At 47.5% G+C, this 27,161-nt stretch overlaps 1 protein-coding gene across 5 annotated transcripts in view; it reads right to left on the reverse strand.

The window, feature by feature from the left end:
- The window catches only part of LOC107217056 (leucine-rich repeat-containing protein 24-like), a 173,439-nt gene that overhangs the window by 11,575 nt on the left and 134,703 nt on the right, over nucleotides 1–27,161 (reverse strand). For all 5 annotated transcript variants that reach the window (XM_046744021.1, XM_046744023.1, XM_046744022.1 and 2 more), the window contains one exon: nucleotides 8,574–8,641. The gene's annotated coding sequence lies outside the window, so the exon portion shown is untranslated. The remainder of the gene's footprint in view (nucleotides 1–8,573; nucleotides 8,642–27,161) is intronic.

Genomic DNA, 27,161 nt, shown 5'->3' on the forward strand with positions numbered 1-27,161 from the left:
ATAACTTGGTGCCGCGAAGAGCGACCTGACGAAACGCCGTTCGAATATTTTCTTTCCCCGCGAACGCGATGGTCCTATTGATTCGTTTCCCTCAAAAGAGTCTCGTGGCTTCCAAGGTAAGGGAGGAGGCGAGGTCAATAATATCAGTTCGATCGGACGACGAGCAGGCACGACAAAAAAGTTAATGGTGCCAAGTCCTGATCGAAGGCTAAACCGTACACGGTACAGAACCGACAATATCACCGATGCCCACCTACCACGGAGAAAGCGGCTCTGGTGGAGAAGAAAGTTCTTTCGAGCTCAATACTTCAATTCAAATTGACCATTCTACTGCCGACATAAAGGCAAGCCTTTTATTCGATCGAGCTCAAGCGATGGCTGCCGGCTGGCTATAGCTGGGACATCGAGATTTGATATCACTCGCCGACCGAACGACGTCGCTCGACGAACCAAAGTCCGTCAAAATCTCGGCACTCGCGACGTAACGACGAAGGTGCGATTCATTGGTGAACAAGAACGAAACCCTTGGTTTCCTCGTCGAAACTTGAACTCCTCTGGATGTTCAGGCAAAGGTTACAGACCGCAGCTACTCCTGCAATTTGGAACAATAACTCGTAAAAGGGGCAGGCACGTCATCCCGCGCTGGATAGACACGTAGCCGAACGTGTTGGTGCGGCGCACTTTGCACTTTCGCAACCCCGATATGCCAAAGTAGTCTTATTTCCGCACTTTATCGGCGGAGTGCAAACGCGGCCGGAGGCCAGGCGACGTCACTTATTCGCCGCACACTCTTTCGGGACTCGGGGTGTGTTCGACCTGCAACGCCGTAGGCGCAAGATAAGCGACGACATCGACCCCCGCGGAAAAGGGAAAGGGTCCCAGTTTTCGTCCAGTCGGAACGACGAAACGATTCCGAGATGCGCAGAGTTTATTTCAGCGAAACGCCGTGCGGGAAATGGAACGACTGTTTTCTGCATCGTGGCGTATGCAGTTGCTCGAATATCCCTCCCTATAACTCGAGGCCTGCAGACAGTCGCCGCTGCCAGGTCAGGTCGCAATCTCGCGGTTCGGCACCTGCGCATTACCATTTCATTCCGCCGAACGTCATCCCGTCGAATCCCGGTCGACTGGATTTGTGCAACGAGCTTTTTGGAAGTCGAATTCCGATTACAGCCTGCACTCCAAGTCGTTTACAGTGGACTCGAAATAACTTGCCCATTTGTTTTCCGCGTACCTACCTATAACGCAAACCCGGTTGCGAATCGAATTATATGTATACGCTATATCCATCAGTCAATTGCAAACGGAAGCGGGTTAAATTGTGAACTCAAATTATCGACTGATGGAAGTTCGGTTTAGGGTTGAGCCTCGCGAAGTTTCTGAACCCCATGAGCCTAACTCCTCCGTTGCGTTTCATTGTCGAGTATACATGTAGGTATGGTTTCTCTTTCTCTCTCTGTCAATGATGCTGAGCTTGCCTCTTTTTCTTTATTCCTTTTCCTTTCTCCCCACTTTCACCTCCATCCCTTCATCCTCTTTTTTTTTTTTACGAACGTGTGTAGACTCGGGCCTAAGCACACTCCGTTAATGTTTTACGCGCGGCACATTTGCGGAGCTGATTACCCCCTTGCCAAATGAATTCCACGCCAGGGAATATAAACATTAGCGATCCCTACCCCGGCGAGAACGGACGCCACGGTTTTTTTTCCCGTCCATTTCTCTCTATTTGTTTTATTTTTCCCATTTTTCTTTCTTTTTTATCCTCGCCAGAAAACACTAGTTTTATACGATTTTCGTTATTTTATGACTCTGACACATGTCAGATTTTACACGAACGACGACGATGCCGCCGCTCTTTCCTCCGATCGCAGTCACACTGTGTCAAATAATGCAGGAACTGCGGAAGATGGGCATTACAGACTCACAATCAGCCGTATTGCGGATAAGACGGAAGGATATTTTAGCAAAACTTTACCTTTAATTGATACTAAAGGAGCGACGGATACATGGCAGTTGGGTAGGGTAGGGTAGGGTAGGGTAATAGTAGCCCGGATATAATACAGAAATTATTGGAAAAGTTAAAAGTATAAGTTAGTTGGCAAGTTATGAATGGTTAAATATGATAATGGCCAAGTATACAATGGCCGTACCAACCAACCCGCCTACCCCCAACTCCTTTTTCTTCTTCCTCTTCTTCTTCTTTTTCTTCTTATTCATTTTTTCCTCTCGGGGTATTGGAATTGAAAAATCTTTAACGTTATCGAAGAAAGTAACTAAGTGCATCTATATAGAAAATTGGTAAACGATCAAACAGCCCGGTCAGGTAATATTGGATGCTCATTTTCCTGCAGGGTCTAGACCAAAGAACCGCCCACTCACAAGCCGAACTCAACCCCTTGCGAGTTAGCTCGAGACTATAGAATTCATTAAACCTTTCGCATGTCTTACGAAATAACGTATACAACATACATTATAACCCCCGCACGTGCGAATAGGTAAAGGTATGGATATAATAATGTATCTACTTATCGAAAGAGCCCCCCCCCCCCCCGATGTGTGTGTCTAAATTAAATTCGTCCGCTCGTTCCGACTGATGCAGGTATGTTATACGGGGCGTAAAATTCACACGCGTATCACTCCCTCGAACTTTTATTTACCCGCGGGAAATTACCATTTTAAGTATCCGCCACCCCGTGCCGCGGTGGGGCTGTGAATCGGTGACCCTGCAAGCACTAGCTTCCCCTCGCTCTGAAATGGCCGATAATTGCAGTTATGAACGACAAATGATCCGATACGATTAGTGGAATCCATCAAACGAATATACGTCAGTTTGGAGCATTGATTTTGGTAATTACGGACGGTCATTTTTCTTATTTTTAATTTTTATTCTTTTTCATTGTTGTTTCATGGAGCCATTTTTTTCGGTAATGGACACACGTATATCGACGTGACGCACGTGTTTAGCAAGTTCCAATATTCTCGTCACGTAGTTGAACAGAGTCAGAGATACTTCCGATTACTTTTTCAACTATTCTCCCGAAACTATTTAAGAATTCCAGAAGCGGCGAGTCCGCCGTAGAAGGACTAAGAGGGTGAGGGGGAGGAGGAAGGAGAGGAGAAGGGGTCGGTGCACAAAGGCGTAGTGTAATCTTTGCATCTTCTCTGAACGTTATTTAGCCGGAGGGAATTGCAATTGCTAACAAAGGCCGAGCAGTTTTACCCCGTTGCTGTAGTAATAACAGCACAAACACACAAACGCGCGCATGCCCGGAGAAAAAACGTGGATTTATCTTCGCATAGAAAAAAGGATTCCACGGCTGGTACTCCGCAGGCAAAAACCGGTAGAAAAATACATTCTCTTATCGCATCCTCGCGTCCTCGCGGCAGTGAACGGGGCGCCTCTTCTGAACCCGGTCATTGATCGAAGGTCATTTAATCATGAAAGGAATGATCCATCCCTCGGTGACTGTACGTCTTGTTGTTCGTGCACTGAGCGCGGTCGCAAACGACTTTCGAGATTGGTCGTCCACTGCTCACGGAGCACTGATCGTCAGAGAGCAAACAGCGGGCCGCGAGGATTTAGCGTCCGTTCGAGGTTGACGGTGGCTCTTTGGCGCCGAAGCTCGACTGGACGGAGAAAGGATTCGAGCTTATAATATCCAGCTCGGCCATTAGAGCTGCCCGCAACCAGCGCCGCGTCGGCGGTTCATTGTTATCATTCATCATCATTATCGGCGTTCTTATAAATAGACACCGGCTCGCGGCTAACAATCTCCCTCCTCCTCCTCCTTCTTCTCGCGGCACATCGTTGCACCACCTCCAGACTTCACTTATCTTCGGCTAGGGTCAGACCGTGAATTAAACGCATGACCGCACGATTTCACCGCCAGTCATGAGTCGACCAGCGAAATATCATACCCGTCCAGGAATCATCAATCATGCCCAGTTTATACAATCGGTCGGGTGAAATAGTTGGACGTCCTCTCCTTGTCACGCGTCGTTAGCTCGTCGGGAAAATTCAACTCGCCCCTAACACCCTTTTCCCAATTCGGAAAGGTAAGCAATTTGCTCACAACGGAAAGCCAACCTTCGTTCCGACTTGTCGAGTACCGATCGTACGTTTCGTGCCGTGGACACGAACTGGAACGGCAATTATACCATTCAACGCCAATTCTATCCACAATTGTCGAGATGTCAACGGCAGTCATTCGTGGAAAAATCAGTAGGTTAACCGGACGTTTTCAGCAATATAGTATCGATGGCACTGGTAAGAGGTTATACAGGTAACTGTACGAAAGAACGTTTGCCAAGGAAACATTTCACCATATTTTGAAACAGCTGCATACGTTCAGAAATAATGCAAACGCGTGAAGTTAATTGGATTTATAATTCTTGGTTTACACTGCAGAATATTGGCGTGCAAAAACTGGATAATCCGGGCGAACACATTGGTTCTGGGATTACGCACGAACAATGCATCAACCTACCGGTAGGTACAATGTGAACAAGTCCCGACCGAAGGTATCGTTATCGTGGTTAAAAAACAACGAGGTGAGAGGTAATTTCATAATAATTGCGTGCATATATATACACATGTAAGCTATTGCGTGATTCGCGTGACTGTAGCGCATTGTCTGGATTAAAATAAATGTGATAATAAAAGGGCACCACCACGGCCACCAGTAGGTATCAGAAACAGCAGGTGTGCACAAGGGATTTCAAAGGTCTGGGAGTAGAGTAGAGATTATATAACGGGAGAACTCTACTGAAAAGCAAACAATTGAATATCGCGCGGTGCCCCGATCGACAAATTCTATTCAAACGCCGCCCCCTTCTTCTCCCCCGTTTTCATCCCTTCAGAGGTTGTAAGTTTTCTTCGAGCCAAACTTTCGTCATAAATAAAGATGGGAGGTATCCATGGAATCTAGGGGCTACGCGGCGCTGCAGAATCTCGGAGCGTGCAAACAAATTATACAGTTTGCTCACCGCTAACGAGATTGCTCCCCTCCCCCCCCCCCGTCCTTCTCCTCCTCCGCCTTAACCTTCACCAAATTGCTCAACTTGATCAGCTCTCATACGAATATAGGTACATGTATTATACGCGTCCGGACCGATGATACCCCCTTTTCTCTCTCTTCATTTCAATGATGCTCAACGTGATGAAATATTTACCCAATCTTCAATAATCTTATATACGTTATATCGAGAATTTTCGTAACAGTTTGTTCAAGTACGTACGATTCACTGCCACGTTAGCCGATCATTTCGCACTTAAATAGATCCACGTACCTGTTTTACGTTCAACCGATACTTTGGCACACTTGAACGACCAATTTGATCGCCCTCTAAAGCGTAGTCAAACTGCACCATCGACCTGACCGTCTGACAGGATCAATTGTTAGAACATGAACTGAGATGTAAGTGATGCAAAATTGACTTATTCCACGATTGCTAGTTCTTCAAAGACTACAGGTTTGATGTTCACGATCCCAACGATATAAACGTTACGAATGATCATTTTCTCTGTCACTGCAAAGTCAGTTTTTCCCTCGTGAGACGGTCGTGAAAGTGACGTCGGTACGTTACAGAAAAAATAGATAAAAAGAAAAAAGGAAAGTATGAAAGATGCGTATCCTCGATAATTCAAGAGCGAATTGGGACTCGCCTTTCCTTCCAATCCTCGCCTCGCTACCAGGCGAACGGGAGCCTTAACGGTGTATATTACAGGCAACTGACACCTCGGGCGATAACCACGTTAACTCTGCACTGCCACACGCAGGAAGATGAGGTAGAAGGCTGAGGGTAGAGCGGGCAATGGCTGGCTCGACACCGCACAGGTGCCCCTGGAGGACTCGTGTTTGGCTATTAATATGGATACCATGTCGATACACACCTGCTGGCTTCCCCGAGCGAGAGAGCCTTACTTACGATTAGACACGCGGGTTACGCTTGTACCTGTGCGTGGTTCAGGAGGATCGGGAGGAACGCGAAGGAAATTTGTGAACGTCACAATTTCATACTGAAACGAGACTCGATGTCTCGAGTTGTCTGAGATATTGGCCAAGATATTGAGGAGGGAATCCCGACACCGAGGTCATAATTGCCGGTCGATACGACATTGAAAAGGCGAGATTCGATTGGCTGACACGAAGCCGCACCGCAACGTCGTCCAAATGTATCGATGCAAGAAGGTATAAATGGAAGCTACGGCGAGTGTTCAATAAAGCCTGTCTACCGTCTGGTGGATGTTTACAACTTTTCGAGATCCCTCAACGATGTAGTACGTAAGTAATCCGTGATGGCGCACGTCGAAAGGATTGCATATAAACTTTTCAAATAAGACCGTCTTCAATAAATCAGAAACGCCTTGAGCTGCTCAGCTTCCTCTCTCCTTTGCTCCGGTATATTCCTAGAAGTCTGATATTGTGAAGAGTATATTACGCACGCGAGGAGTCCGCCGAACTTCGGCGACTTGGTACACAAGACGTTACACACAACTTTTGCGAAACCACCCGCTTCGTCCTCCACCAATACTGTCTACAGTTATAAGCCACCGAACACGAACGCGACTTTCGTTATGTAAATATTACTCGCGCGTGAGTCTATGATACGAAGAACTTACGCTTGCACCACGAAAACTGGGGGAAAGAAAGGGGAAGCACGAAGAATTAAGGGTTACGAATTATCCCGCTACCTCCGAACCGACTCGCGAAATTTTTGAAAAATTTTTATCCGTCACTCGCGGTTTCAGTTCCCACGCATTCGTACACACACCGACACTGAGAAAATAAATTTTAACCCACCGCCCTTCGACCGAATCGCTCGAGAATTCCGCGACATAACAAAGTTGATGTATCGAAAAAAATTTATCGTGGAGGATTTGGCAGAGAAGGAAAGAACGTACAGGGGAGGCAGGGGGGGGGGGGGGGGGGGTTTGAAAAAGGAAACAAAAAATCACGCCCACGAAAAAACGACTAAAATGGTTCACGCGAATCGCGGTGCGGTAGCCCTGCTATAAACCGCGGCGTAACGTACCTTCTAATTTAGCCCCGTTGCCTCAACCCATTGAACAACAATTCTGCACCCGCCCGGCGTTCTTCTCCTCTTTTTCCTAACCACGACGACTAAGTTATAAGTGAGCGAAATAACAATAAAAATGAAAATGAAACGCGGTGTTTCACCGAACCGTGTTGTATACACTTTATACACCGCGTTAAAGCAGGAACTAAATTTTCCTCCTTTTATTTATATAAGCGGACGCAATGGCGGAAGTTCCTACCACCCCCGTGTAAATACTTCACGGTATTCGACAAATTGTTTGTCGCCCTCCCCGGACGCTCTTCTTTCTTCTTCTTTTCGCGTTAAAAACACCGCTGAGCCGAAGAAAGAGACAATTATAACGGATAATTAGAGCTCCGTCGAGTTTCGCGGATGCCTTACACGCTACGGGACGATCGACGATCCTATCTTTGGGTCTCGACCGATCATAGACAAAGGGTCCGTATTATATTCTCATTTAGCGGCATACCCGAAGCGATGGATCACCTGTATGAAAGTGCTTTGTTACGAGGCCCCTTCGGCCGGTTAAATTTCACCGGGAGAAAGATCGGTCCGGAACGAAGATCAGTGGCGGTCGAACCTCGAGACGTATCATATGTCTTCGGAACGACCTCAAGTTAGCCCCGAAGCTCGGACTCTTCTTCTCGGTCCGACGTAGAGTCTCAAAAAAAAAAAAAAAAGAAAGAAAAAGAACCGTCGCCGTCCTCTTCGCCATTTCGAGATTATTTTCACACTTTTTCCAATGTTTTCTTTTCGTTCCTTTACCCCCCTTTTCTTTTTACCTTGCCAAAGTTTGAATCCGACCTCGCTTTTATTCGCCCGCGAAATTAGATGCTGGAAGCGTGCGAAACTGACCTCCTCGTTTCACCCCCGTGTTACTTATCGCTAATTTTCTCCTTCTTTCTCCCGCCGTTTATTTCAGCGAAATGGTCGAACGCCCGGTTGCAACGGGGAATTTTCTAGCCCTGTTATTCCCGACCCTACCATCGCATCCCAAAACCGACCGACCGACCGACCGACCGAACCACCCACCCCCTGCACAGCCCTGGTGTGCTACCTTAGCCTTGCTTCCGTCTTGTGCCCCGGAAAACGCCCGAAAGATTTACGACGGGCTCTCAATAGCTTCGAACAGCCGTTGGAATGGTGTCAAGCCCCGGGTAAATTGTAGATATTTTTTTTCGGTCCAACACCCGTATAAGCTGCTAGATGTTAAAACGAATCGTGCGAATCTTGGGTTTTGTTTCGATGAGATGAGAGACGAGCTGAACCGACGTTGCAAAATATCTAAACTAGAAAAGGATACGCTCGGTCATAATTCCCCCTCGTCTAACCTCGAGAGGTGAAACTGCGAGCAAAGCTAAACACACCGAGGGGGCCACCGGTATCCGGATGTAAGCTTGGGCGAAAGGAAGAAAAAGTCGACGGTCACGAGTCGATTGTGCAAACAGCGGGGACGATAACAAAAGACAAACTTTGACGCTCGCGGTTTTCACCCACCGCCACTCTCCACTCACCTTTTATTTCCTGCAGACACAGCTATGGCCCACTAACTCGGTCAGGTCTGGCTCTCTCGTGGTTGATCCTGCAATAATAAACCTCGGGGTAAATAAAATAAAAGCCATAATGCGAAAGGGAAAAGAAGGAGGTGAGAAAGAAAAAAGAAGAATGGTGAAACAAACCGAAAGAAATACAGAAGCACGGGCCAAAGTTCGTAACCGAATCACGAGACCCGAAAAAGCGATGACTGACTCCGAAGTAATCAAACTCGAGTCGCCAATCAGACGATGCCTCAAACGCATCGCGCGTCACGTCTCCGACGAATTCGCCCGTTCCGAAGAATCGTCCGGATCACAGTCGATTCCCGGACAGGAGTTTGAAACGTGATGATACCCGCGTTGTTGTATTGTTGTAATTAATAAACACCGGCACTTGACACTCGCAGAGTGCTCCGAACGTCGAACAGCAAATACGAGAGAAACACAACAGTCTGGAAATATTTACCGAGACCAAATCGAGGTACCTTGTATCGGGGAATAACAGTAAAAGCGGCAATGGCTGAAAGGATTGCGTTGGGTTCCGCAGACCAGAGTAAAAGTGGATCGAACACTCGTTTGATTAGAGCGCTCATTCCGAGTTCGAAGGAATTGAAACGGTCTGCTCGACGCCATCGTCGTTCGGGTCGGTTTGATATCGGATTGTTCGAACGACGTAATCAGGCCGCCTAACTGGAGCTGGTGGACGACTCGAAGAAACGCAGTAACAGGACCCAGGGCACGCGTTTAAAGGTCTTCCGCCCCTAATTTGTTCGGGAATAAACGATGGCAGTCCATTCGCGACGGGAGGACCGTCAAAGAGTCGGACAAAGAAACCTCCTCGGGGAACGAAGAGCTCGGACCGCGGACACCGAGTGCTAGATTTCCGTTTCAAGATATGCAAAAACAAGGTAATAGTATTCCGGGATAACGAAGGGCGCATCAATCACGCCGTGAAATCCAAGGTTAATTGCCACGGCCGGGAAGTCGTATCAGGGAATATACGTGGAAATTCGCGTTAGTTGCTCGAGGCATCTGCAGTACCCTCCCCTATAAATTCAGGCCCGCGTTAAGGGGCAAAAATTTTTGCTCAAAATAGGCCTGCGCCCGGGTATTTTGCGCATACCAACGGTGCCAGGGGGTCTAGGTCCCTCGGTTCATCAGCCGGCGCATCCATCTACCGGGGCTGAGACAAATTAAATGTCCGGAATAGAAGCGAGGGTTGATGTCGGGGCAAGCTCAGTGGGCGGTTTGACTCCGGCCGGGGTTAAAAAGGGTAGTTCGCGGATTATGCATGTAGGAATGGGAGAAACGACGTGGGATGCGAGGCGCGCGGCTACGAGGCTGGGAAAATTCTGGCCAAGGCTTACAAGACACTTTCAGAGAAACCCCTTAATGTTTCTTCTTTGACGCCTTTCTTTGGGCCGCCTGCTGAAACCCTGCGGAGTAGTAACCCACGCGAATATTACACCCTCGCAATCGTTCCTCTCTGCGAATTACACGACACACGGATCTCGCCGTGCGAGATGCGAAGACTTTGATCAGGATAAACGAGCAACGTCGATTCATTCGAGCCAACATCGGAGGGGAACCAGTGCGGGATGATCTTCAAGGTGTTATTTGTCGATTGGACGGTCAAAGTGATCCGGCGATAATGTTCGATCTCTGAATTCACACAGAAGCTCGAACTTGCGACCGCTCGACGTGGACAATTCGAAAATTTGTCGAGCTTCCGCGGGGTCTGAGCGCGAAACGAGTGACCGTGACGAGATTCGAGATTGAACTTGTTACGCTGTTTCAATACGCCTTGACACGAGTTACGTAAGACCGAGATCCGTAACGCTGTCACCAAAGTTTGGCTACGGTCGGGTGGATATTCCCGAGTTTCCCCGTAGGGTTTCCGCCCTCGTCCTGCGTGTCAGGGATCGTCCTACCGTCCTCGCGTTTCTCGAACAGATGCTCACTCCTCGGAACCACTTGATCCGCTTCACGGAAAAGACAGATAGCACCAAGCAGACAAGTGAACATTTATAATGCACGCTGCTCTTGGCTGCAAATTTATTTAGATGTAAGCCTTCTTATATGCCATCCTCGGGACGAAGATCCGCGGTAAGCCAGCCGAGCGGCTTACCTCTGATTTATCCGAAATTCATGGATTTCGAGTTAAAAGTTCACTCCGGGGTTCCAAGCCTCTCGTTCCTCTCTCGCTGCAGCCGGTAACGGGCGCTGAATTTTCCCAACAACGACGCGCTGGCTAACCGAGCTGAGTTCGTTCCCTCGCACTTCGCAACTACTGTACTCTAAGCGTGTGGCGTACGCGGGGATAAACGCTCTCTAGCGGAAATGGCCGATCGCAGCTAAAAGCAGATTTGGATCACTACACGCTCTTCGAACTTCAAACTCGAAGCTCAACGCTTTCAGCTTACCATCGACATTTTCGACTTTCATTTATTTCGTAAGGTTGATACGAAGCAAACGAAAAAAAAAAAAAAAAGATAAAGAAAAACCTCGAACGTGAATTTTGCCAGTCCTCTATATTCCAGTTGGGGAAGTAAGGCTTGCGTAACTTATTTACCGATCGTTTCAAAACGGAAGAATGAGTAGCGAGCTCCGCAGTGAGATTGTCTGACGAAAAGCAAAAAAAAAATCGAATACACCGAGTTGCCGGTGAGTCTGTATCGCTCCTTAATCAGACGCGGAAAATTGCTTTTGCAATCAAGGGGGCGTAAGGAGACGTTAGGCGGTAGAGGGTGAAAACCGCGTTGCGAGAGAACCTCGAGGAGGGAACGTGCCTCGATTCGTGTACCGGGTACGGTATACGGTATACGGTATATATACGCGGATGAACATTTGCGAAACGTTTGTAGAGGAGAAGCGGCGAGACGAGATCTGGTATTCCTTTTCAAAGGCGAACTTCATCCACTCCATTGCTCTCTCAGGCGGCTGATCCAATCTGGTCTAACTTAGCAGAGACGGGCGTTAGACGTAACAATTTTTAATTAATTAAGGAGACGGCGGTGCCACGTGCGGTAGGAAATTCCCGTTAATGAGTTCGCTCCTTGCAGGGATCTTGGGTCAGATCCTTCCAGGGGCCGAGTTCGGGCAGCGCGAGGCGAGAAGGCGGGGGTGAATAATTGTATTCCGAAAGAGATCTCGAAGGCGAGGGTGCGGAGAATAAAGGCGTCAGGATCCGTGGGGAAAAATACACACGGCGCGGTGGCGCAGAAACGCGTACGTCCCATTGTTTTGAGAAACCCGGACACGATTATTCCAAGATGGCTGAAATCCAGAGCCCTCCTCGCCTCCGGCAGATGATAACCGCAGGCACTCGATCCCTCGGCGAGAAAGCACGCGTCGCCCCAACGGCGCGCTCCGCGAAGCGACATGAATAAATCTGTCGTGATTCAATCACATTTTGAAAACGGTGCACCCGTGACCGGAATCGGAAAGCCAGGCGGCACCCGATCGGTCGGGTCGAGAGGCAGCCGCCGTGTAAGTGACCCGCCCTTTGCCCCGGGGATTTGGCGCGCTAATTCGAGCCGGAAGCCGAGGCCAACCCTTCCGTCGGTCCCTGGGCGTCGGACGCTGGCAGGCGGGCATCTTCGCGTTGGAAGTGTCCGGCGGCCGGGTGATCCGTGAGTGCAAATCCGTGAAAAAAACTCCTCGCAACACAGCCTGCAGCCGGTATACGCGGTCCCTCGAGTTCTCGGAGAACGCGACGCCCCCTCGAATTTGCATAATTAGGGCTGCAAAGGTCCGCGTCTCGCTTCCGGGTCTCAGACACAGCCGGCACTCACTCGCGTGCTCCGCTGTATTTCATTACCACCTTTTCCGTGACCCGCGGCACGAGAGACCCATTTCTTTTTCCCGACGACCCGGTCAATGCCCGTTAAATCGGAACTCGGACTCGGGAAACGTTCGTACCTTCTCTCGATACACTCGATTGCCGCTGTCTCTGTGGACGGGCTGCTTTTCGCGGATTTCGAGAGGTTCCTCAAGACTCGACGATCGTTGCACGCGTTCCGGAAGCCCGTTTCCTTCACAGGGTGTTGATTCTTCCAAATCATCTCAAGTATCGGTGATCCTCTTTCGCGCGAAATCTCTCGCGTAATAACCGCGACGATAATTCGTCTTCGAGCCGAACGAATTCTCACGCTTGACGCGCGTATATTCGGGAACGATTTAGTCCTCGCTTGAGTCTGAGGATTAAGTTTGTTTGCTCGGGGCTTTTTTGCTCGAGTGAGTATGTGGGTGCAAGGATCGGCGCGTTGGTAAGGGAGAATCCACAGCTTGAAAGCACTTTTTGTACACAGGCATCCGCGGCGGTACGTGAGAGTGAAGGCGCGGTGCCGTGCGTTACAATAACGTACGAGATCGTAAGCCCTTGCCTCTTTGCACAAAGATTTGCAACTCCGATGTAGACGGGCAAGTACCGAGGTGTTCAAAATTGGTCCTCTACGCACGCGTTATTTTCGTCTCGCGCATAGAGGCTTTTTCGTCACTCGGGCTTATTTTGGCTTATCTTGAATTTTTCCCCGTCTGTTACGCAGCTTTTTTTTTTCTTTTATTTTTGTTTGCCAAGCTTGTTCTCCGACTATTTCACGATTTCAGCCCTCGTTTCTTCTCCACAAGGCTCGAGAGAGACGACCCGCGGAAGAACTAGAAATTCAATTTTTCAACAATGTCGGATGTTTTTTGTTTCAAAATACCGGCAATTTTTTCCCGCGAATATTCTGTCCTATCAAAATTACATGTGCAGCTGGTATAATTTCAGGGCAGAGTCGTGAGGTGGTGACCCATTAAAAAGGCGATACATTCTCGGTTGCAGTCGCGCTAATGTGTAGGGGGGGAGGCGGGCCGATAAGGCTTCGGGCGAAACGCTGGGTGATTTTCTTTTTTCAGCACTTTTGGACTATTAGTAATATTTATAACCGGCCATTTCGTGCGTCCTCCCCGCCCACCCACCACAACTGCGAGCCACGCTAATTGCACCTGTTCCTGAAAATAATTATTATATTACATACATTCTCAGACCGGGTTGCAGCGGCAACGCGACGTGGTGAAAATTTGAGGTAGTGAAATTGTAAAAAATTACCCAAAATTAACATCCGCGTTGCAGGGATTAATGCAAAGCATGTAGCACTGTTCGGTTGGGAAATTTTTTGTTGAATCGGAGAACGACGAAAGAGAAGAAAAGCGGGTCGATCCTCGATCGGGCTGAAAAAATCTGCGGGCAATATCCGCAGCCCGTTGCCAAACGCCGTCGTGGAAACTAATCTGATTAAAGGGAAGGACTGCGAAGGTATTCCCATAACTTCCCTGATTATCGCTGCCGCGAAGTCTATTTAATTGCAGATACGACGAGGATGACGACGACGACGACGACAGCTCCTGTCCCCACATGTCGTCGACGTCGACGTCGGTGCCGCCCGGCGTTACGACTTTCCCAAGTCCGTACGGACGGTGGTTCGTCGTTCCTTGGAGCAAGACTTCATGCCACCGGTCGGGAGTTTAACGGCAGAGCTGCACGGCACCGTGAAAATTACATTCCAAATATAATGATACCCGCCCGTTTATATTGCTCGGAGGACGAGGACGAGGACGAGGACGAGGAGTGTTACGCGAAAGTAAAATCTGACCGGAGGGGTATAATACGTCTAGGCGTGAAAGAGCTTTTCACAATTCGTCAAGCGGTATCTTTCCGCGTCGATTCATGGAGACAAAGTTTATTACGCAGACGACGAGGAGGGGTTTTTGTCGCCGATGAAAATTCGGTGTGAGATATTAAATTATTACACCCTACACCTTGAGCTTAGCATCAATTCCGACCCTCTCGTGTAGAAGTTACATTATACGTATTGCAGAAGCACGAAGCATAAACGGCGCCAGATGGGTTTACATCGGAGTGAATAAACGCCGAGTTTTCACCCCGCATTCTCCGGCAAGTAGGTGTCGTTAAATCGGTGCTCCGACAAAAACCCTCTTCCTTTCTCTGAAAATGAATGTCTATAATCCACCGCTAAACTTTCAACCGAGGCGAGGTTAATCCGAGTGCAGAATTTTCCATACGAAGGAGGAAGACCAAACTTGGGATACCTACTCGACGGTCGAGGGGGGCGATTTGAGAGATTTTATTAATCGTTCGGTTCTCTCTCGACGAGAGGTAGCAGTAAGACTTTTTTTCTTTCTTTTTTTTTTTTGCAAATCCCTGCAAGCTCAGTGCGGCAAACGGGAAAAGTTCGAGACGGATACGCTGGGAGGGTGGGTAGGCAGGAAAGAGAAGAGAATAAATTGATTTCCAGCTAAGGAAAATCTTGCGCGGGGAGGCACGAGAGGTCAAGAAAAGACAAAAAGAAATAGAATGGCATAATAAGGCCCTGGAGAAAAACAAACCATTATTTCAGGTCACCCGAACTTTAACTGCCTTCCGATTCGCGTCAAGCTCCGTCGTTTTGCCGTAGAAGCGGCCGGCGGAATTGGCGAGATTTGATTTTCCTCGAGCTGTCCGAAAAAAAATTCCTCCACGCGATCAACGACGAGCGAGATTTCACGGGGTTAGATACCGTCGTCTTGGCTTCCGCTTGAAAAACGGGATACTCGCCGCGGGTCCCAGGTCGACGGGCAGTCGGAAATGAGAATTCCCGAAGGACTTGTGTTACCACCGGTAAGCAAGGGACGGCACGGCGTCACTGAAATTAGGATAAAAATTTCCCTCCGCTCGAGACAGTAGCGACAGGGTCGAGTTAGCATCGATGATCCAGGCTGACGATGAGCCGAGGGCTTGGTTAACGCCGATAGAATCGATTTCATTCGGAGAAGAAGGAAGCACGCAGCCGGATGGGTGTTTATTCAGGAACCTAGGCTACGGTCTCGAGAAGATGGTGGTTGAGATTGAAACCGAACTGTTTTCAATCAAAGTACCTACCTACCTAACCACTTTCCACGCCCTCTTTGAGAGGACCCGAAGCTCTGATTGAAGGGATATACATGCGCATTATATACCGGTCGCCGACTATCTACTTCTAGGTTCGGCTTACCGCAGCTACTCTTTTCCATTATCAGCTGCAAGATACTCGATATTGAAGACCCCGTCTCGGAGGAGCTTATATACCAGACCGATCCCCGCCCCTCCCGCCTTATACTGCTACTTAACTTTTGAACGCGGGGCAAAATTGCATTTGCGTTTACTCTTCGAACCTCGTGACTTCCTCCTCCGCAGACCGCCTTCCTCTCCACCTATTATTGCCTCTTTATCCTTGACATTTCGAGTCTGTCGTCGGAAATTAGTCAGAGAAAATTGCCTCGAGCCGTGCCGAGTGACGGTGAATGAATTTTCCGCAAGTCCGACTGTATATTCTTTAGAATCAAATTATCCCAAGTAATCGTCGATGTTCACGATTGTAAAATTAGCAAATTGTTTCGCATCCCGCGGAAGATGAAAAGGGACAATAAAACGTCTAGGATTATTTGCCGTTCGAACGAAACGGTCCTATAGTCCCGAAACCTTCACCCGCATTGAGCCACCAGCCCCTGGTGGCAATACCGTTGAGCTTTTGTCAGGGCGAGGTGATTTGCGGGAAATGGCCGGCCGAACGACTTGCGTAACTTATGTACATACGCGTGTATACGTGCACACGGATTTACAACACCGGTGTAGGTCAGATTTAAGAGGTGTTGTGTGCGCATTGTGGAAAAGGGGACGCAAGGACCTAACTAAAATGTATACCGTGTTTCGCCGGTGAGAAATGCCAGCCGATTTCAGTTTATTAGATTCGCGTATCTCAATGAAAGCGGGGCAATCAATTTCGGCCCGCTCTCCGGGTCCTTAACAAGAATGCCATAATGGAAACGGCGAAGCACATGTCTTACCCGAGGCGTGAAACCATTTGTATTCCCCCGCGCGTCTTCTACATTATATAATAATATAAACAGGCTCAAGGGAGATGCTCCGGAAAAATCAAATCGTCCAAAAACGCTGCACGTATCCGCTCGAGGTTTCTCCTCTCTCACTTGCAGCTGATGGCGCGTCATTTTTATTCCCCGGTTAACCGGATTATCATTTTACACGATACGGGAAAACACGGCAACGCGTAACCGATATTATTTACAGGCAGAGACTTGCGATGTACGCGCGGAAATACGTTGGAAATTAGTACTCGAGGTGTATAATTGACAAGAAATGATAACAACAACGATAAAAAAAAATAATATTAACAATAAAACCACAGGGACTAATCAAGCGGGGCAAAGCAGCGAAGCAAATAAACATTTTCATCGCCTTCGATTCGGCTTTTGGGACGTGCTTTCGAGGATTTTCGAAGCTAGCTGGGGCTTAGCGTAAGCCCCCAGGGTAAATTGCTAGCAAAGGAGGAAGAGGAGGGCCCTCGGCAAGCAGTTCCGAGACTCATGGGTGGCGTGAGCCAATTTATGGTGTAACAAATGCGTTAATTTTCAACTGCAGGGCGAGGAGGGTGATATGAATTGCTTCGTTCAGGAACACAAATGGAATCTGCACTTTAAACATCGCCTTATAGGCGAGGGCACATATTACATTTTCCGAGCCAGGAATGATGATACGGAATTCAATATTACCAGAGACGGAGAAGAAAAGAAAAGAAGATGAAAGAAGAAAAAAGAAGAAGAAGAATGAAAAAAAAAAAAAAAAAAACCGCTCCTCTCCAAGGGCAACCGATTTCCCACTCAAGAACATCTCGTCCCGGGCAGTCAACCACCGTTCCCGACAGCCGGGACTTTCAAGCGTCTCTTCGAATAGGACAAATTTACACAAACAAGGGAAAGTTAATTGCCTCCGACGCGAGAAACAAAGTGCCGTCAGACGCGTGACGAAAATACCCGTACTCATCGCCGTCGCCTAGAATCGGCTCATAGTTTACTAGCGTCTCGTGGTTCCGCCCGTAGAAATTACGCAACACGCGTGCCGCGCGGCTCGAAAGATTTTGATTAGTTGTTGGGATGTCGATGTTCCAACAGTCGGAGTCAGACGATTGTCCCCAAAAACTTGTTTTTCTTTTAAACTTTTTTTCCGAATTTCCTCTCCTCACGCGACGAACGTTCTTTTCACGAAAAGTGAGCGACCCCAAAGAGCACATCGACTTTTTCCTCTCCAATGTCTCAGTGGCGCATCTCTCGAGCCTCGACGCAAACAAGAAGAAGGGTAGGTGAAGAGCGTCGCTATCCAACGTTCCTTATACCTGTGTATTATACATATACAGTCATACGGGGGAGCATAGATTCGTGGGGCTGATTTTTCCTCCTCCTCCTCCTCCTCCTCCTCCGCCCCCGGACGTCTCGCCTCTCCTTTGGCTTGTCGTGTTTGCCTTTGAATCCTTTCATGCTTCATGAACAAGTTTGAATTGCGAGAACGGGGCACGGAGAAGGACGGCATTGTGCAGATGAGGAAAGGAGAGACTCGAAGATGAGGAAATGGCAGGGCGGCGTCTTTCTATCCTCGCTTGTCTATCTCACGGTAGACTTGTGTGTATTCCTCGAAGCGTCTCGTGCATTGATTTTTACAATTGCCGGCGCACACACGGGCGCGATGATGCGCGTGTTACACAACCTGGACGTAGGTTTGCACGTATACGGAGAGGCGAATAAGATGGAAAAACGCGAGGGCAAAGCGCGACGTGCGCGTTCGTCAGGCATGGAAGTAAGGCAGGGTGAAACAAAGTGATGAATTCCTCGGTAAAAAATTCATGAGAAAAGTACTAGCAGCCGCACGACGGAGAGAAAAATCCTCCTCGAGCACTCGCAATGATAAAAGTTTTAAAGTATGTAATCTCATCCTTGTCGAATGAATGGACGCGGAAGACGGGCTTATACCTGCAGTTTCCTGGTTATTATTCTTCCTCAACTTTCGAAATACGGTTCACAAAAATTTCCCCGGTACCGAGATTTACGACTGCTCCGTTCACGTGGGACCCGAATGATTGCGGAAAAAACTGACAGGGAGCGAAGGGAGGGAGGGGGGGAGGGGGGAGGGGGAGAAGTCGAGAATTTTCGTAATTAAAAACGTCCCGGACAAAGAGAGAGAAGGATATGGAATGAAGGGGATCGATGAAGCGAAAGGAAGCGATACCAGGAGGATGCCGACAAGGCTACGTTTTTTCGTCTCTTCCTACGTTCGTTCGGTTTTTCTTTTTTTTTTCTTTTTTTTTCTTTCTTTTCCCTTCTTTCATTTTCTTTTTTGCACGCAGGAAAACGTACGGTCGATTTATTCATGGAACCGTCGGGGAAAGCAATTCAGGTTCGAACTATAAATTTATTACAAACTCGGCCAAGGGCTAGTGAAGCAGAATCCGCGTCGAATACTGCAGGCGCTTGTATGTATATATATATATATAGGTAGCTACGGGAGTATAAATAAAAAAAAAAAATAAAAAAAAAAACGTCAAATCGAGCTAAGAAAGAAAGAGGAAAATATCCGCGCGGACGTTATATGTCCATACATATATATGCGAATCTCTCTATGCGCACGCGAACGGTTTCGAACCAGTTTCGCGTAGGTCGGGGTCGCTTCCACTTCGTCCTGAATAGCGGCCGCTGCTGCAGACCGGAAACAGAAGTCCTAATCAATGCAACCGGGTCATGGTGTACTAGCTATAGGAAATTCCTCAAGTTATAATAACGCCCAAGTTCCAGAATAGAGATTGGAAGGCAAATACAGACTGTGTAACAGCTTGGCCACCCCCCCCCCCCCCCCCCCTGCCGTTGCCGAGGAGACCCCGCAGCGTCGCGACGTGGTCCGTAAAATTGACCAGCTGCCTATAGAGGGAACAATTTTCCACTTCAAACTTTACCCGGGAGCATATCTTCTCTCGGAAACTGAGAGAATATAAGACGTGGAGAAGGAGGGAACGAGAATGGAACCGATATCGACGCTGCTTCGCTATAAAATAGATACGCAAGAAAAAAACGATTCTTTATTCAAATATTAAGGATCGATTTCATTTGTTTATTTTTTATTTATCCAACCCGTGATTTCGATCAATTTCATCTCTGCAGAGATAAGATGAACCGACTACGTCGTCGCTATTTAATTCAAATGAAACTCCAAAACGACGTTCCCTCCTCCACTTAATTATTTTCACCCGACCACGTGACTAGTTGTAAAGGAGCAATAATAAAAAGTAGTACTCGGGTATCAAATTATTATTTGTAGATTTTTTTTTTATCATTCCGTTAATATCTATCGTAAATATTTGTCATAGGAATTTTTCCAGATATTGAGAATTCGACGATTCACTACCGATCTTTTTAGATTTTGCAAACAAAAATATCCCAGTACCGTCGACTTCGGATGCGGTATGAGAATAAATGAACGGGAAAAACGCTGACCGATCGAGTATCGGAGTCGAGTAGATTTGCTTAAGAAGGTTTAAGGATCGGGAATTCTTTGAGGGTGGTTTATCCGACGAGGAGGCGGGCGGGCGGAATTATCCCGGGGCTCAACGGCTGCAGTTCCTCGAGTCTTATACGTAGGGTGGAAATGAGCAGTCGTAAATAAATTTAAGTGTAATTGGACAAGGGATCCTACGCGTTAGCTCCGCAGGTTAGCGGTACCTTTGCGTAGGGGGGTGGAAGAGCCGAAGGAAAATAGGCAGCGGCAGAGGCAAGGGGGGGGGGAGGGAGAAGGGGCCGAGAGAAAAGGCACCTGCGGTAGGTGCAAGAGAGGGCGAACATTTTCGAGCGGGATTCAATCCTAATACGAGACATCAAATCGTTGTTAAACCGTGATGGATAAAACGGGGCGAACCAAGGGCACGGATTCCGCGCACCTACGGCAAAAATGACACGAGATGCCGAGTTGGGGTGAAAGAAGGAAAGTCGAAGTGGAGCGGAGGGTAAAAAACGAGACAAAAGAGCGTAAGATGCTTCCGCGTTAAAGTCCACTTAATCCTAGCAAAGAGGTCGGCGAAAATCCTGATCTACCGCCGCATTCTCGAGGAGCAGCAGAAGCAGCAGCCCGCCTCCTCGTTTTGTTGCAGAAGAAATAGGTGAAAAAGAGGAAAACAGAATAGAGAAGGAATTAAAAAAGGAAAGCAGAAGAGACAAAGAAAGGAGAACGGACGCTGCAATCGGATTCTCAAGCTGAACTAACATCTACCGATTATGGAAATCATGGAATGTAAGCCGTGATCGCTTCGTCCGCTTCGGTATACAGCTTGCAAGGTACGCTGGATAAGGTGATAGGGAAATGATTTCCTAAGTGAAGTCTCAACTACGACTGCAGTCGCCTTGCAGGGAAACCGTCTTTCGCAAAACTACACCGAGAGGTCGGTATTCACCTTCAAAGCACAAGTCTCTGTACCAAAGACGCAGAACCATTTCAACGTGATTAACGACACCGGAGGTGTACAAGAAGACGCCGGAATCGAGTTCGCTTGGGAATAAACTTATCGTCAAACGGTGTGAATTAACCATTCGCTTTGGAAATTGAATCCGAAAAGTTTTCTCGACAACACTGTTGAGGATTTCAGGGGGATGAGGAGCTTCTTATACGTATCTGGTCGATTTTCAAAAATTACTACGCATGAATACAAGCTCGTCGATATGTGCGTCAACGTGTAGAATATCTACCGCACTCTACGTACCAAAACGAAAAAAATTAATCCGTATGGAATTGAAAAAATGTACAAATTTGAAACATTGAAAAGTCAAATTTTTCTATACTTCGATATATTTCGATTGTTTGCATTCCGAGTCGAAATTTAGCGTGCACTTTAAACCCTACGTAAGACCTCCTAGGTAGGGTTTCAAGATAGTAAAATAGGTTTTATTTCAATACAATATCAGACCCTATTCTGACGCTAAAAATGTCCGAAACTTCCCGATTTATCAAGTTTCGGCTCAAAGTAGGGTCTGTTTAGAACCTACTTTAACCCTCCAGAGGTTGGGTTAGACCTGCTTGCTCGAAACCCTCCCTTAACGCTCAAAATCCTAACCCGTTGATAAAGGTCCATCGATTCCGATTGATTATAGTTGAAACACAAAAACTACGCCTAAAACCTATGAAATCAAATTAAAATCCCAATAGGAATTGGTTCATGCGTGCGTTCAATCGTATCTTCGACCTACAGAAATGGTCGTGTAAATGATTATTAATAAAATTATTAATAAAAAAAAAAAGAAAAAGAAACAGAAGAACGAGAACAACAATAACCAGAGGATTCGCCAAATTTCCTCGAGTCGTCACCCAACTGATCATTCTACATTCCGACCCGAATTCCGGCAGTTTCGTTTGACCTACAGCCCGAGAAGCAGAACCCGTTAATTAGCGGGTTCCAGATCCAGCCAGTCGGGCAATTAAAGTAAAATTATTCCGACGAATCGAGGTTGGGTCATATGGAGAGTCGCGTGGGTGGAGATCCTAACCTGGGCCAACGGAGGCCTGATTAAGATACGCTGGAACGGGACGACGGCACGAGCAGCAAGCGGACATCTGTCACGCACATATTAGTATATCGTCGAGGGGCGGGGGTGGAGGAAGAGGAGTCGGTACTGGGCGTAGGTCACTCACAGCTGTCCTAGGCGGGCGGCGACGAACACGGGGCATTAATCATATCGAGGTTTCCCACCCCTGCAGCAGGCACTCCTCGCCAATAACTGCCGACCCGAAACCCCCGACCGGCGTCCAGGGTGTTGGTTCGCGATGCACGCACCCTGCGGACTCCCGATCCGCACGTCTCTCGGTCCAGACTCGCGCGTGCTGCCTGCATCCCGCATCCTGTGATACTGGTTGCAATTTCTCCTGCCACTGCCGCTCCGCACATTTACGTCAATCACACGCACGGCTTCCCGGCTGTGCCCGATACTCCGTCGCTTAATCGCACCTCGGCACTTTGCGATCTGCGACCGGCACCGCGTGTCTACTGCTCTTCTCCAATTACCTCCACTTACATTCGCTGTTCGCCGTGTTCATTGGAAAAGAACCAGACCGTGTCAATTTTCGCATCTTAGGCATATATGGAATATGTCGACTGTTTGAAAACTCGTAATAATATTGTTATTTTAAATTTACCCAAGATTATTCGAACAGAGGTTTCCGGAACTTCTGCGCTAAATTGTACGATCGCAGGAGTATGACGTGACGAGGATGGAGACGCGCGAAGAAGGTGAGCAGATATTCAGAGACGAGTATATCAGCTGGCGTCCTTTCGACGCAATTTGAATTTTTCGCAGAATCCGCTGAAGGGGGGTGTTTCGTCGTTACAAAAGGCATCGCGATAAAATTTCACGATATTATTTTCACCCCGCCCGACACTTGGGAAATATCCGTTATAAAATACATATTTCAAGCTGAATTTCAAATAAAAGGGGGTTTGGATTTTATATCGGTATCGAGTGAGTCACGATTCCGCGTTACACCCGCATATATATATATTTTTTTTCATTTTTTGTCCCCATGTTTCTTTTTTGTTCTATTCCATTCCAATCGCGATCGATTTCGAATTGTTCCTCCAGTATTCAACGGGTGAATAAAAAAATAAAAAAAAAAACACGCCACAGAGAACAGAATCAGCGAAATAAGGACCGTGCAACGGAAGTGAAAAGGACCGGCAGGACGAGGTTCAATTATGTAGTTGTCACGTGTTTGCAGCACAATTCCGCTTGTTCGTTAAAGCCCGTTGAAAATTACACAGCGACACCCTGGGAACGGTAAAAATTACCGTCAGGAATTATCCGCACAATTGAAAAGCCCGGGGATAATATCGCGTGACTCTTAACGAAATTTGTAATTCCCGGGCACGCGGTGACCCCCGAGTCGAAAGACGGCGGCGGTTCTTTGAAACGGTGACACGTGCTCTTCCTCCGCTCGTCCTTATAGTGGTCTAATATCTGCGTCACGCTCTTCTTATCGCGCCGCACGTAGGGAGACTAACGGGTAAAATACGTAAATGGCACCGGCGGGAGGTTAGCGACTTCCGACCGCGATCTCCGTTTCCTTCGCAAGGCGTACGTACTTGCCGCACTGCCGGGTGCTCGACTCGCAAAGATGCTGATGCTAATTTGCTCGTTAATTTTCAACGCAGGGTCGGCTCGACCGTGTGGAATCGGCTCAAGATGCGAATGACAGAACTGAACCGAAATCATTATTTCGCAGGAGGACCGCGGTTGTAATTGTCGCCGAGTTGTCTTCGCCCATCGGATCCTCGTCAAGGAGAAGAGGAAGTCTTCTCTGCGACAACAACGAATAGTTTCATCGTCTCAATAAGTTTTCATTATCGTCATCACCCACTCGCTTCGCAGTTTATACGTATACGTATATATATACTCCATGAATCGTCTCATCCTCGAGGAAAACGAGACGCGACGACGGTAACACCACCAAGGGTGAAGGAAATATAATTACTCCGAGATTATTTACGCCGCTTAGCACTTCTCCTCTTCCTCCTTACACTCGGCGAAGGGAGAAACTTCCTTCAGGCGCCCCGCTGACGGAGTTTCTTCTTCTTGCCGGAGTCCGGGTTTTGCCGCCAACTCTTGCACCCCGGGACTTCTCGAATAATTAAAAGAACGTTGATCACTTTTGTTTACTCGCATTTCCGGGACGCGGACACGATCAACGCCTCGGGAAGCCGAGGGTCGAAAGAGAAAGAGAGAAAGAGATAGCGGAAGGTCGCCAAGGATGAACTGGAAAGTCGTCGAGCGTTTGCATCACGGGGAAAACACAAAGCGCAAGCGACCCTCCGGCGCTGGACGGAGGCAAACGGAGTGAGTCTAAAATTGGTTGGAAGCTTTAGGCAGTTGGTGTAAACCTACACATGGTAAACCTGACATGAGGTGCCTCCGACCGTGAAACGGGCAAGTCAAACAAATCAGTTAGGCGTTTAATTTCGCCGAGGATATATCTTTGATGTTTCAAATTTTCGGAAGCGAAACGTTTGTCGATCCCGACACTGTGCGTCGATTCGATTTCACGGGTTCGGTATGTACCTTGTTCACGTTCGGCGGCGTGCTTCCACGGTTCTCTTTGGATTAATTGGTATCAAACTGAATTTGAATTTCAACCATAATACGTCAACTATTATACGTACGTACACATACATATGTACAAACCGGCGATCAAGAACCTCACCGGCTGTGGTAAAACAGTGAACTAAATCTGGTCGAGAAAAATCTTTCCACGAATGTGAACATGCGGGAGTTTGCCTATATTTCAGTACCGTTTTTGCTTTGGCCAATTTTATGTACCACTTCATGCGTGCAGCGATACGCTAGAGAGAAAAAAAAATAAATAAAAAAAAAGTAACACCGATTTTGCGAAGGTCTGTTTTTCCGATACTTCAAAATACTCGCGACTGATGAAATTCCTGAAAACTTCAGTGTCTGCAATAAAGTTACAGTTTCCTCGTCACGAGGAATGCGGCGGCCGTCGAATCGCGTTTTGTTCGCCCTTAGGAGGTCGCACCGTTTCACCAATTAAAGAAAACGTCGGCGTGTTATCGACGAATTATTATAAACATCGGTGTCGAGGTTATCGTCAAAAAAACAAAAAAAAAAAAAAATACCCCAGAATTCTTCCACCCGGTGAATTTTCTTCTCGGAATATAATGAGCTCGTCGTCTCCTTTCCGCGGTTTAGCTACATAATCGGCAAAGCGAGTGTATATAATAACAATATTTCTCTGCAAGGGTGAGGACGGGATGGAGGAGAGTGGAGGGCACCTCGAAACGGGACGCAGGAAGAAGGGTAGCGAGATAAGGGAGGAGAGAAAGGAGGGAGATAGATAGATAGCCGAGGCAGGCGCCCGTCTTTTGTCCGTAGGATGCAGCGGCTGCGATGCAGATTTCGATGGAAATGCACAAAGGGCGAATCGTATCTGGGTCTGTGCACCAACCCCGCGTATAATAACACTACCAACTATACGGGGCATGGTAACTATACGTTGCAGGGTCTTCCGCCCCGACGCACCTCTTTGCAACAGCAGCAGCACCAGCAGCACCAGCAATGGATCTCGTTCGCATTTAAACAGAACGCGAACGTCGTAACTTCGTCTACAAATAACGTCGACGGGATGGAACGAGCGAGATACCGCCACCTCGCCCAGCCGAGTTCTCCACGAGCCTCTGGAGTAGTACTAACTCGAGTTATAATGAGCAGTTACATTTGCGAGCTGCAGGTTAGGAATAAGCGTTGACATTTTTTAGGGGTAGTGGTGGTGGTGGTACGTATATCGATTTATACTACCGTACGAATTCTAGGCGCACGACGTGAATTTTTCGAAATACTTTCGGTTTTTGAGGTAGAAAATTATTTTTATCACTCAGTTTTGGAATTCTAAAAATGAGTGAGAACGATAAGGCCAGCGATTTTCGCGTCAATATAACGCTCGCCTTTCTTCAGGGTTCGTGAACGGAGATTGACGTTCGTAGGACGAGAAGCTTCGGTAGAAAGATTTAACGCCAAAGTTTCGATCAAAATCGGTAATGAATATTAAAGAATTAGAAAGGGGAAAAATCGCGTTAACGTCAATCTAATTTCGTTCGATTCGCCCCTTTTTTCTCTTCGAACTTCCTCACCTTCGTCACTCGATATTCACTCAACTTCCCAACGAATGAGACGGCATTTTATTATAGATTACGAAGAGAATGGAAAGGGGATGTGGGGGGATGAGGGCGCAGCATTGTTCCACAGTTCGATATTAATACACGAGTTATAAACAACAAAGGAAGAAGGAGGAAATAACGGCGTTCGGCAAACTTGATGTTTCTGTATCAAGTCGGCAGCTCGTTTAATGATTCTTATTGTCGTCGATTGTCTGAAGCCGCATGATTAATATCTTAGAATTAGAGCATCGGGGTGAGTTGGTGCATATATAAGGTGTTAAAGGTAGGCACATCAAGCTTGGTTTAATAATTCACAATCAACCGGAGTGTCGAGTTTACTGCGAGGGATTATTTCCGACGTTTATTACAGAATACACACATATATACAGTACACACAACGAATAGAGGGCGCTAATAAATTGAACTAATTTCATTACAGAAAATTTACACTTGTCTCATCATCCGTTTCATCGCCTTCCCTCCAACGTTCAAAGTGTCTAACGAACTTGTAATAAGTAATAATTAACATGCTATTGTGTTTAGAAACTGTCGTTCCAAACACGTGACCTCCCCAAGTTCCCCCTTTCTAAAACCCTTGTCAAATTCTCCCATCGATACTCACTTGTGTAAATATCTAAAAATCCGGCAAACCTGCGGATGAATTTCGTCACCTGAGAACGCGAGGGCTTCGTTACATTTTGTACTATAATTAGATTTCCATCTAATTTTTTCTTCACCACTTGCAATTCTTTCTTCTTCCCCCTCCCTTCCTCATCCACCTTTTCGGAAGTGCCGCAGCCCAGCGCTCAAAGTCGCTTCGGTTTTACGTCTAGAAACGCGTAGCTGTGCGGAAGAACGCAGAGCAGAACAGAAGAGAGGGTGGTTTACCACGTTAGGTATACAGCCTGCCTGCCTGCCAGCCTAAAGTGTAATTTAATCTTTGTGATGAAAGAAAGAGAGAAAGAAGAGTTCCAGAGGGGAAGAGGAATGAAAAGGGAAT

This window comes from Neodiprion lecontei, chromosome 6 (assembly GCF_021901455.1).
Source record: "Neodiprion lecontei isolate iyNeoLeco1 chromosome 6, iyNeoLeco1.1, whole genome shotgun sequence".
In the NCBI taxonomy this organism is placed as follows: domain Eukaryota; kingdom Metazoa; phylum Arthropoda; class Insecta; order Hymenoptera; family Diprionidae; genus Neodiprion; species Neodiprion lecontei.